The following is a 13,220-nucleotide window of genomic DNA, read 5'->3' as shown; positions in this document are numbered from 1 at the left end:
CAGTCTGTATAAAAACTGGGATTGCCCCTACCCAAGTGCAACACCTTGCACTTGAACTTGTTGAACCTCACCAGGTTCACATGGGCCCACTTCTCCGTCATATCTAGGTCCCTCTGCATGGCTTCCCTTCCCTCTATCAGTCCCTATCGACTGCATATCTCAGCTTGGTGTTGTCTGCAAATTTGCTGAGGGTGCACTCAATTCCATTGTCTAAGTCATTGATAAAGATGTTGAAGAGCACTGCTCCCAAGATGGAGCCTTGGGAGACATCGCCTGTGACCAGCCTCCACCCAGACAAAGAACCATTGATCTCAACCCTCTGGCTGTGACCAGCCAAACATTTCTTAATCCGCCAAACAGTCCATCCTTCAAAATCCATACATCTCCAATTTAGAGAGAAGGATGTGGTAAGGGACCATGTCAGAGGCTTTGCAGTAGTCCAGGAACATGACATCTGTCACCCTTCCCCTGTCCACCAATGTGGTCACTCCATCATAGAAGGGCACCAGCTTGGTCAGGCACAGTTTCCTCTTGGTGAAGCCTTGCTGGCTGTCTCAGATCACCTCTTCATCTCGTATGTGCCTTAACATAGTAACAAGGAAGATTTGCTCCATGATCTTCCCAGGATCACAGGTGAGGATCACTGGCCTATAGTTCCCCAGGTCATCCTTTCTCTCTTTCTAAAAATGGGAGTAATGCTTCCTTTGTTTCCAGTCACCGGGGATTTCACAGGACAGCCATAATTTTTCAAATATAATGGAGATGGCTCAGCAACCAGATGAGCCATCTCTTTCAGAACCCTAGGATGGATAACTTATGTACATTCAGTTCCGTGAGGAGAACACAGACTTGTTCCACTGTTACAGTGTGATGGAATCCACTTCACTCACCCATACCTAGGGTGTCAGGGTTCTGGCAGACATGGGAAGCCTGACCACATGTGAAGACTGAGGCAAAGCACTTATTAAGCATCTCAGCTTTTCCATGTCTGAGGAAGCCAGTTCTCCATCCTCATTTATCAGAGGAGGAACATTTTCCTTGGCCTGTCTCCTCCTGCCTATGTACCAGTAGAACCCCTTCTTGTTATTTTTCACATCCCTCGCCAAGTTCAGCTCTATCTGCGCCTTGGCTTTCCTGATCTTATTTCTACAAATACAGACAACATCCCTATATGCTTCCCAGGCTACACAACCCTGCTTCTACTTCCTGTACATTTCCCTCTTTTTCCTCAGTTTAAGCTGCAGGTCCTTCCTTAGCCATGCTTATCACCTGCCTCCTCTGCTCAGTTTCTTCTGCTGGGTGATGGGAAGCTCTTGTGTTCTCAGAAGGTTATTCTTAAAGACTGACAAAAATTTGGAGAGTTAAGCTGCTAAGTTCCAATTTTATGCTTTGATGATAGATAGGAGGATGCTACAGGCACAGCTCTACTTACCATTTTCAGTAAAAGTATTGATAATTAATACAGTGCCACTGAAGAAATGGTTTCTTTGGAGCAATCAAAAGACAAAACTAAATCTCTTGACTTGTATGAAATAGTAAAAGATACATTAAAGTGATTTTCTTTAACTTTGATAACATATCTGGTACAGCTTCTCATGGTGCCCTGGTGGCGGTTGGTAAAAAAAGAGGGACTTATAAAATTAATACAAGATGATCCATTTATCACCTTCAACATGTTTGATGAAATATCACTGCATTAGACATTAGAAAAATTTATATGCAAAAACTTTAAAAAAGGATAATGTCATACAAATCATCATCAAAGCTGTGAATTTCATAAAATGCAAGTAATTGAATCATCACCAATTCTAGTTCCTGCAAAGTATGAATGATGATGATGGGGTCATAATTTAATTTAATTTAATTTAATTTAATTTAATTTAATTTAATTTTTTTTTTAAAGGAAGGTGACTAAATCAGGGTAAAATGCGAAAAAGATTTTATGTTTTGCAAAGTAAAATAAATCATTTATGAAATCAAAAGGCAAATTTGTTCCAGAACATGAAGATTAAAAGTAGTTCACAGATTAGAATTTCTGGTGGACTAGAATTTTTGGTGAATTTGAATGCTCATTTAAATTAGTTAAACATGCATCTTCCAGGTGAAAATCATCGTATCTATGCTACATTTACATTTCTGAATAACTGTTTTTAAGACAGAAACATATAAAGAGTAAAATTTCATCAAAAATCTCTGGCAGACTCCTTGAAAACTCACCAAGAATTGCAGTCACTTCCATTGAACCAGACCAATGCATTAGTTTCACAAAAACATGGTCAAATATCCCACTATTTTTATTTTTTATTTCTCTCTTTTTTATGTTTTAATTAAAAAAAAAAACAACGTTTTGTTACTTATATTCATTAATTATATTACATATTTAGTATGTGGCCCAAGACAATTTCTCTTCACTCAGTGCAGCCCAAGCAAGCCAAAGCTTTGGGCATCCAAATCCTAAGTACTGGAAAGACATGGAGCTGCCTATCACTGCCTGTATGTTAGGACCTTACACTGTAACGTTGCCTTGAAATTCTGCATACAGTAAAAATATTCATGCTTGTAATTATTATATTAAAATCTGTTTTAAACTAAACTTCACATCACTGGATCCAGCACGCACCTGGGGCTACATAATTTTAAGTAGTTTCAGTATTATTAATGTGCCTAACAAGGCTTTGGGCACTAAGCTATGTAATTAAATATTCATTCAGCATTGGATGTTAGCAGCACAAAAGGTGACAGATACTGTAGTGGATATGCAAACACTACAGCCTTTGGTATACAGCAATTTGCAGTCTAAATAGGCACTTGACTTTTCCTCTGTGACAGTCTCACAGCAGATTGGATAAATATTTTGCAGTGAACCAGAATGTAAGGATTTAAATCAAGGTGTCATTTTAGAGACTGAGAATTTTTTAGTAACTAAAAAAATAAATGCTGTTGTTTAAAATAATCCTTTGCTTCTGAAGTTGTATAGTCTTGATCTAGCTCTAATTCTGTGAGCAACACAGCTTGACTAATGATTTTTTACAACAAATCATTCATCCTTTTTTTTTTTTTTTTTTTTTTCCCCCCTAGATATAAGCATCCACAAGGATAGAAAGTGGAATTTCTTGATGTTCTAGTATCTATTGAAAAATACCCATTTATTACTACAGATGGAACAATGTAGTGAAAGAAATACATCTGAAATGCAGGCAAAAATGGGAAAAAAAATATTATCCTATAAGAATCCACAAATGCAGATCAGATAATAATCTAAGAACTCCAGTGTACCAAACAGAAGGGCTGTAAAACAGGAAGAAAAAATTCAATATTACTGTGAATGAAGATAGCAATAAAATAGTAAAATAGTTGTCATTTCTTTTACTTACTTTTGACTTTGACAGTCCATGTAAAAGCTGGTCTTCAGACCTTGCATATAGCAAACTTTTGCCAAAATATTCCATTAAGGGAAGAGCTAGTTTGAGTGAGGAGATAGCAGTTTTTCCTTTCTAAACTCAGGGCACACTGGGACACAAAACATGCAGTATCTATTAAAGAGGTTTAAGGAAAATTGCTCTCCTCTCTCAAAGGAGATAAGCAGGTGTGACATCTTTTAGTAAGGACTAACTTCTGCCTTTGGCTATAAATATTTTACAGCATCTATTTAGAAAATCAGTCTACTGCGGAATAAATAAAGTCTTTGAATAAATAATTTTGTCTTGTTTGCATTCTTACTTGTGATTCATCTTCTGTAAAATTTGCTACACATTTTCAAAGAATCACAAAATGTTTGAGCTTGGAAAGGATCTTTGGAGGTCATCTCATCCAAACCCCCTGCTAACAGGGTCACCTAGTGTGAGTTGCCCAGGAATATATTGAGATAAAATTTTAATATCTCCAAGGAGGGGCACTCCACAACCTCTCTGGACAACTCATTTCAGTGCTCCATCACCCTCACAGAAAAATAATATTTTGTGATGTTTAGGCAGAACCTCTTATGTTTGAATTTGTTCTCAGTGCCTCCTGTCTTGTCACTAGGCACTACTGAACAAGCAGGACTCTGCTTTCTTTACAGCCTCCCCTCAATATTTGTACACAATCATGATAGCCCCCCTTTTCTTCTCTAAGCTAAACAGTCCCAGGTCTCTCAGCATTTTGCCATGAGAAATGCTCCAGCCCTTATCATCTTGACTACCCTCTACTGGACCATCTCCAAGGTCCATATCATTTGGACAGTATTCTCTGAAGGGAAAGCTGTGTTCATCAAAGAGCTGAAATCCAAGACAGAATTTGGCTAAAATAGTGTGCTGATTGTTTGCCTTACACAACAAACAATGTCTTTTTACTAGCTGGGGTTTACTTTGCACTTATTAGTATATATCCTAGAGAACTGCAGCATGACTACTGATTTTGCTTGTTCTGGTTCAGTCACCCAGAGCTTTGGTATCTCTGTCAGAAAGGATTAAGTGATGTTTCTTCTTCCTGAAGGCTGGCTGTTTGTGCAAAGCTGCACTGACCTTAATGCTCCTCCTCATGACCTTTGTCACTTTCCCATGCTTCTCACCAGCTGATATACATCATCTGAGTGGCCCCTGTTATTCTCAACCACTACGCTTGTATCTTTGTCACTCCATTAAACCCAGTATCTTGACTGGACTTTGGGAGCTAAACTCTTTTCATACTATCTGTATAAAGGGACAGAGTCTCTTGGATTTCCTTGAAAAGAGAGAGGTATGGAAATAAAATGTGCAGAAACAAAATTCCATGTTTGGAAAAGCTCAGGATATTGGAGAGCACCTTGCAAAATCAAGCCTGTTTGTGCTACCTTTTGATACATGTGTCAGAAATAAGAACTTGTACTGCACTAAATGCCAATGGAAGAGATTGAGTTACCAAATCCTCCTTTTTTTTTTTTTTTTTTTTTAATGCCATATTGACACAATGACAAAAGATGGGCCAATTTATGTCTTCTGTGAGTCCCTTAATGTTTCACAAGTATTCATGGCAAGAACAGAGGAATACTCACAATTAACAACTGTGTCAGCACATATAAATATCTCTCTGCTGAGAAAGCTGATAGCTGAGTTGAAAGAACCAAATACATGCTGCTAAGGGCCCATTGTTCTTATGCTGAACAAATATGAACAAAAACTGAAAAGCTGTTGAAATAAAAACAACCCAAAGTCATAAAAGCCTAATACTAATAGATAGTAGCTTGGAGTTTTGCTCATTTAGATATGATTTCTGATTCATCATTGCATAAATGCCACATTTAACTTCTAAAGAGAGATCTAACATTCAGATTTATCTATTAATATATGCTTTCAGAAGAGCATCCCCATCTCAGCATTTGGCCTTAATTTAAGCTGTTTACATATCCCATGTACTTCACACTGTCCCCTTGTCATGCAGAACATGACTCAGATATTCACAAACTTGACTGAAAGCACAGAATCAGAATTTTTTTGCACTTAAAAAGAATTAAATAAAATACTATCTGTTCATCTATTTTACCCAAATACGATAGAGCTTTAGACAAGCGTCTATTTCAACCATATGTTTCATCTGTTTTCATACCATTATCTATTGTTTCCTCCACAGGGATCAATTGGAAAAACACTTCTACCTTTGAATTTCAAGTGTCTCATCATGAATCTAAAGCTCCCTCTTTAATTATGAGATCAGAAAGAGAGAACAGCAGCTTTTATTTCAACCATCATTAGTGCTCCACCAAAAGGTAAACAGATATCTTAAATTTAGGAAACGTGAACAAAATTTGTGTATGACTTGAATTCTTATAGCTACAGTGACAGCAGTTTTGTTGCTCATGAATGAATTGTGCCTTCTAATAGACTACTCTTAAGTAGCCTTCCAAAAGATGCTACAGAATAACAACTTATTTCTGCAGTTGAACATATCCCCTCTGTTTATTAGAGAATTTCCTCTACCATCTTTTATATCCCTCCACAAGCAGCCCACAAGCCACTGCAGTTAATACAGTTAAAAAAAAAGTGAAAGGATAAGTGAAGTCATCAGGCAAAGCTGAAGGTCACTAATCAGGTATTTCCTCATGGTATGGAAAAAAAATCAGCCTCAGTTAAAATTTGTTTGTCCATATTCAGCTGGAAGGTACAATTAGCAAACAATAAACACAGAAACCAGGTGGAGCAGCATTGTGAGAATGTGATAACTCTTGTCCTCACCCAGTGTGATCATCCTCATGTAAACCATTCCTAAGAATTATTTAATTAATGCATTCTTTAGAACTATCATTCCACAGTCCATCTATTCCAATAAGTAACCACCTCTAGAAAAGGAAATTAGTTATGTAATCTTAAATTATCCATTTATATTTCACTCCCATTTGACATTCATGGATGCTTGCTGAACATTTATGGAAGCAACTGAGATAAGGAAACTTGAGAGTTGAACATAATTTAGCTTCGATAACACCAATTTTTTGTTTTCAACAAATTTCAACGAATACAGATATTTGCAATTTTCTTGTTGCAGTAGAGATATTGCAAGCTGTCAATGAACAGACAGGATTACTTTGGTTGGGAGATGAGTTATTTTCTCTTTCACAGTCTCAAGTCCAAGCCAAGTTCACTGTTTACCTTATTTTTCTTCTAATCTTTCACTATTACATTCAGCATAGTCTCAGTCTGGTGATGTCTTGACTAGTAAGCAGGGGAGATCTGGCTCCTGCTGTTTATAGCACCAGTCATCATATCTAAGGATAAGGAGATGAAAATCATAGTCACTGGCCCTACCTGTCCATTTCTGCTTTCCCTACATTAATGTCCCTGCAGCAGTGAGAAATTTGAGGACAGTAAAATTGCAGATCTCAGAAATGGCAGTTCTGCAGTGAACCTTCAAGTCATGCTTGCAAAATACCACAGTAGAAATCGAAAAAATAACAAAGAGAAGAATTTTGATGAGTATTGCATTTTTAATTATTTTTTTCAAAAGATTATAGTGTTCTTTAACAAGTTCATTGTCACAGTTTCTTGCTAAGATGTGTATTAAAAGAATGATTATATAAACAGAGAATAAGAGCAGAAGTATGTACAGAGTTGGGATGGAGCACAATATGAATGACGAATTAACTTTCACAGCCCTTCCTCCAGGCTCAACCTTAAGTGTATATGTGGCCCTATCATAAGTTTTCCATCACCCAGCTTTTAGTTTTATCAAGAAACTTTTAAGTCAGAATAATGTGACAGTGCTTGTGGGAGGAGGATGTGCTAGTAAGATCCCACAGTCTTGTGCCCTGGAGATGGAGGAGGATGACCATTTTGTGATATGGACCATTTTGTAGGAAGAACACAAGCGTTGGTGTGAGGTTGGTGGCTACAGAAACACCTGAGTATAGTCAAGAGGGCATTAGGGTCTCTCCCACACAAAAGGAGGCCCAGCTCAGGTGCTTTTACACTAATGCTCACATCATGGATAACAAACAAGAGGAGATGGAGGCCACGGAAACATGGTGGAATGATTCACACAGCTGGAATGCTGTGATGGATGGCCAATTTTTCAAAAGAGATAGACAAGGCGGGAAAGGCAGTGTTGTAGCCCTTCATGTTAAGAAAGAATGCAAATGTATGGAAATCAGTGATGGTGATGATAGGATAGACAGCTTATGGGTCAGAATAAAAGCAGAGGCCAATAAGACTGACACTGTGGGAGTCTGCTACAGGCAACCCAACCAGGATGAAGAGATGGATAAGACACTTTACAGACAGAAGGGTGAGGTCTTAAGGTCTCTACCCCTTGCTCTTGTGGGGGACTTCAATATCCCACACATCCGCTGGAATTATAATACAGCAGATAGGGAACAGTCCTGGAGGTTCCTAGAGTGTGTGGGAGACAACTTCCTGACACAGCTGGTGAAGGAGCCAACAAGGGGGAGCAAAACCCTGGACATGTTCATTAAAAGAAGGTCTTCTGGGGGATGTAAAAGTTGGATGCCGTTTGGGGAAAGTGATCACAAGATGCTAGATCTTTCAATCCTTGTGGAGAGGGTCTCTTGGGAGGCAGTTCTGGAGGGTGTAGGAGTCCAGGAAGATTGGGAATAGTTTAAAGAAGTTATTTTAAAGGTGCAAGAGCTGACCATCCCCAAATCGCAGAAGAGAAGCCTATGGGCAAGGAGGCCGAACTGACTGAACAAAGACCTTTGGCTGGAACTCAGGAACAAAAGGAAAGTTTATGGTCTCTGGAAGAGTAGGCATGCAACTTATGATAACTACAGGCATGTAGTGAGGCTGTGCAGAGAGAAAATTAGAAAAGCCAAAGCCCAGTTAGAACTGAATTTGGCCACTGAGGTAAAGGAGAACAAATATTTCTATAAATACATCAACAGCAAGAGGAAAGCTAGGGAAAATCTCCATCCCTTGTTGGATGCTGAGGGCAGCTTGGTGACCAAGGATCAGGATAAGATTGAGGTATTTAATGCCTTCTATGCTTCAGTCTTAAGTAGGAAGACTTGTTACTCCCTGGGAACAGAGCCCTTTGTGCTGGTAGATAGGGATGGGGAACAGAATAGGCCCTGCATGATCCATGAGGAGGTGGTTTTGGACCTGCTCCGAAAGCTGGATGCTCACAAGTTCCATGGGGCTGGATGGATTGCACCCTAGAGCACAGAGGGAGTTGGTGGATGTGGTTGCCAAGCCACTCTCCATCGTTCTTCAACAGTCCTGGTTAACTGGGGATGTCCTGGCAGACTGGAGACTGGCAAATGTGATGCCCATCTTTAAAAAGGGCCAGAAAGATGATCGTGGTAGCTACAGACCTATCAGTCTCATCTCTGTGCCAGATCTGATCATGGAATGGATAATCTCGGGAGCCATTGTGGATCAATCAGGGGATCAAGCCTAGTCAGCATGGGTTTAAGAATGGTAGATCCTGTTTGACAAACCTGATTTCATTCTATGAAAATGTGACCCACTTAGTGGATGAAGGTACAGCTGTTGATGTGGTCTACCTGGACTGGGCTTTAGCAAAGCCTTTGACACTGTTCCCCACAACATCCTTGTAGAGAAGCTGGCTGCCCATGTTTGGATGGGCATATCCTCTGCTGGGTGAAACACTGGCTGCATGGCTGGGCCCAAAGAGCTGTAATTAGTGGAGTTAAATCCAGTCGGCAGTTGGTCACTAGCATTGTCCCCCAGGGCTCGGTACTGGGACTGCTTCTGTTTAACATCTTTTCTAATGATCTTGACAAGGGGATTGAGTGCACCCTCATTGAGTTTGCAGATGACACCAAGTTGGGAGGGAGTGTTGATCTGCCTAGGAGAGGGAGGAGAGGGAGAGGGAGAGGAGAGGGAGAGGGAGAGGGAGAGGGAGAGGGAGAGGGAGAGGGAGAGGGAGAGGGAGAGGGAGAGGGAGAGGGAGAGGGAGAGGGAGAGGGAGAGGGAGAGGGAGAGGGAGAGGGAGGAGAGGAGAGGGAAGGAAAGGCACTACAGAGGGACCTGCATAGACTGGATCAATGGGCCAAGGCAAACTGTATGAATTTCAATAGGGCCAAGTGTTGGGTCCTGCATTTTGGTCACAACAACCCCTGGCAACCCTACAGGCTTGGGGAAGAGTGGCTGGAAAGCTGCCTGATGGAAAGGGACCTTGGTGTACTGATGAACAGTCAGCTGAATATGAGCCAGCGGTGTGCAGCAAGATTCAGGTTGGTCTTTTCTCATTGGTGACAAGTGACAGGATGAAGGGAAATGGCCTCAAGTTGTTCCAGAGGAGTTTTTATTTTGGATATCAGGAAAAAGTTCTTTACAGAAAGTGTTAAGCACTGGAATAGGCTCCCTAGGGAAGTGGTTGAGTCACCATGCCAGGGTGTACTTAAAAGCCATTTGGATGTGGTGCTCAGAAACATGATTTAGTGGAGGGTTGTTAGAGTTTGGATTGCATGGTTAGCTTGTGGTTGGGTTTGATGATCTCTAAAGTCTTTTCCAACCTGAGTTGTTCTATGTTCTATTCTATGTAAGTCATTCCCAGAGTTTTAATTCTTATATACCAAAAATTACTGTATCTGCAGAACTCATGGAAGAAGATTAAATCCTGGCCATGATTAAATCCAGGGCCAGATTCTAACATCTACTTCAGCAGACTCTAACTGGAATATTTTTGTTGGCACAAGAAATTACTCTTTTTACACCAGGTCATCCTGCTCATGAGAGAGGAAGAACGAATAGATGAGTATAAATTTATGGTATAGACTCAAGATATTGAAGCAGAATATAGAAAAATCTGAAATTAAAACTGTTCCAACCATAAATGATTTATCTCTGATACTTGTGACAAGAGAAGGAATAAAAAATGGTTGTGAGACTGAATTATTACACATAAAAACTAATATTATCTTAGATGAACACTAATCATTTCATTTTCACCTTATGATATTTTAACCCATATTTAAATAGCCATCTGAGAAATTTTCTAAGCTTCCAGGAATAAGACAGCCGTCTTCTAATTACAAGAAATTAAAATATTGTCCACTTAAACACATACGGAAAGCATATAAAGAACAATAAATTTAACTTTTGGTGTATGGAATATGAGAGTCGGCTATATTTTATCAAGCGAGTTAGTATATGAAATCTGACTCCCTGTCTCAATAGCTTTTGGTTACAAAAATAAAAGAAAATAAAATTAGAAACTCACACTACAGAAGTTCATAATACTTTACCAAAGCAGCCAACTGCCTCCCTGACAAGTAATTAGCAAATCAACACTCTTACATCATGCTCTCTATTTTTAGGATTTTTTTTTTTTTTAATTATCTACAAAGAGGCACAAAAGAAAATGGAAAGGAACACATATTTTCCAGTGTCTAACAGCAATCTTTAAAAATGTAGATTGCTCCTTTTCTTTAGTAAAGAGTCACTTCAATAAAATTCAATGCAGGATCAGGTCTTGGTAGATTAGTAGATAATTTGAATTCAGATTTCAGGGCCACATGAGGTTTGCTCAGAAGGAACTAGAGGCAGAACAGTTGCAAGAGAAAAAAATCAACAACACTATCAAAAAAGACAGGTCTGCTTTTCTGTAGTCTATTTGAGTATAAAGAGGAGTAGAGCTAAATAGTCATTCATTTCTCTAATGGTGTTTTCCTGAGCATTTTGAAGCATAAACATCAGAAAATAGAAATAAATGGAGGTCTTGCACAGCAATCAATTGAATTGCAGGCATTTCAGTATGTACTTCTTTGTCTCTCTTGCTTTGTGGGAAGTAGTTTTCAGATACAATTAATATTTGGAGTGAAACTTCTGCAGCCATTGATTTTCCATTGTAACAATATAGGAATTATTTCCTCTAATGACAAAAATGATAGTGGCTTCTAGAAAAAAACATAGCTGTAGTGTGTACTGCTGTCTTAGATGTGATTTAACGTGGTAGGCGTAAAACCACACATTCTTTTACTCATCTCCCCCCAGTTCCCAGTGGGATGGAGGAGTGAACTAGGAAAAAAAAAACTGGAATTCATGGATTGAGATAAAACTATTTACCAAGACAGAGAAAAGGAAAAGGATCATACTTAGAACTGTATACATATATATGTATATATATATATGAATGTACATAACAAATGATGCACAAGCAATTGCTCACCATCCCCCCGACTGATGCCCAGCTAGTCCCTTGGACAGCAGAAGGAGAGATACACTCCTATCTCCTCCAAAACTCCTTCTCTTGATGTCATGTAGTACAGAATATCCAATTTAAATCAGTCCAGTTTAAATCAGATCAGTTTAAATCAGTTGTCCTAATCCTGTTTGCTCTCAGCTCCCTGGTCCCTTTGCTGAGAATGGCACTGTATAACTCTATACAACAGCTATAAACATCGGTGTGTTACCAACGTTGCTTTTCTCCTATAGCATAGAATCACACCATATCTTCATACAATGAAGAAAACAATGCCTTCCCAGCTGAAACTAAGACCACTGACAAAAGCAGGAAGAAATGAAATTGTGACATGTGCTTGCTGTGGCAGTATTAGAATCCCAGCAAGGAACATGTCTGGTTGACATGTCAAAAATGTTCTAAATACTGATAAATAAATAGCCTCACCTGTAAGATAATTTTTTTTTTTTTTTAAACACATTCTCCTGCGTATCTAATGCTGGGTACTCATTTGTCATTAAATCTTTCATATGTGTATTTTGTCCTTCAAACCTACTGTTTCTATTATGCCTCATCAAACTTGGCGTTTGTGAAAGGAGTTCTTTCTCCTAAGTCATAATGCAGCTACTCTGTTGTAATTCTAGCTATACTTATTTTTGAAAAGGACTAGAAAAATACATGACTGGTATCAGACTATTATCTAGATTATCAGATTATTATTTAGCCTGTCCTCCAAGTTGAAGGTTGTAAGTTACCAAATTCCAAGAAGCACAAATAGTTATTTCAAGCAATTCTGAAAAAAAAAGTGCTGAATAGAAAAAGAAAAACAAACCAAAAGCATCTGCAACATAGTATGATCCAGTAATTGTTCTAACCTATATTACCAGTTAATGCAGTTTGACTTCACCGGTGTTTTGAAAAATGAGGACCTGATTTCATAACTGGGACCCATGAGAACGAACACCACCTTCCTTTTTTACAACAGAAAACTACAATTCCACTGTAGTTTTCTGAGAGCTTAGTATACTGAAGTGCAGTCTGCAGTACCCTTACTAAACAGTCAAGTTCTAATTTAAATGATAAGAGGAATTAGGAAATCAATTAGAAAAGATAAGCTTAAAAATTTAAACCTAACCTTTTACTATATGCAAGTTATCTTCCAACTTTAGTTTGTTTTCTCGTGGTTATTAATGCAAATTTCTGTTGACTTAAATCTCAAATATTATTACCAATGTTCTTTTGACAAAAATCTTGTGTTCTGACACTCTTTTACACCTGCTGATGTGACATTAATATTTTCAGATTGAACACTTCCCTCACTCTGGCTTCTGCATGGTAGTGCTTAAAAGTGGCTGGAGTGGGGCTACCACATCCTCTCTAGTTACAGCACACTCCAAGGCAACCCCTTCTGGAAGGTGGAGAGTTGGCAAGATGGATCCCTAAGTGCTCAAATCTCTGATATCACATAAAAGAGTAGAAATTTTTCATTTCCTAGAAACAACTACTTTAATGACATCTTCTTCTTTCCACAGGAAGGAATTTTAATGAGGACTTCATAATTTGAAAGGAAGGGAGGCATTGCAACTGATGATAAAAATAACGGAATAAGA

The 13,220-nt window shown here is 38.8% G+C and overlaps 1 pseudogene; it reads left to right on the top strand.

Annotated features, from left to right (window-relative positions):
* The first annotated feature begins 8,125 nt into the window (after positions 1–8,125).
* LOC146543809 (uncharacterized) overlaps positions 8,126–13,220 on the top strand; it is a 63,157-nt pseudogene continuing 58,062 nt past the window's right edge.

Source organism: Meleagris gallopavo, chromosome 9 (assembly GCF_905368555.1).
Source record: "Meleagris gallopavo chromosome 9, MGAL_WU_HG_1.1, whole genome shotgun sequence".
Taxonomy (NCBI): Eukaryota; Metazoa; Chordata; class Aves; order Galliformes; family Phasianidae; genus Meleagris; species Meleagris gallopavo.
This window is presented reverse-complemented; position numbering and strand designations above follow the sequence as displayed.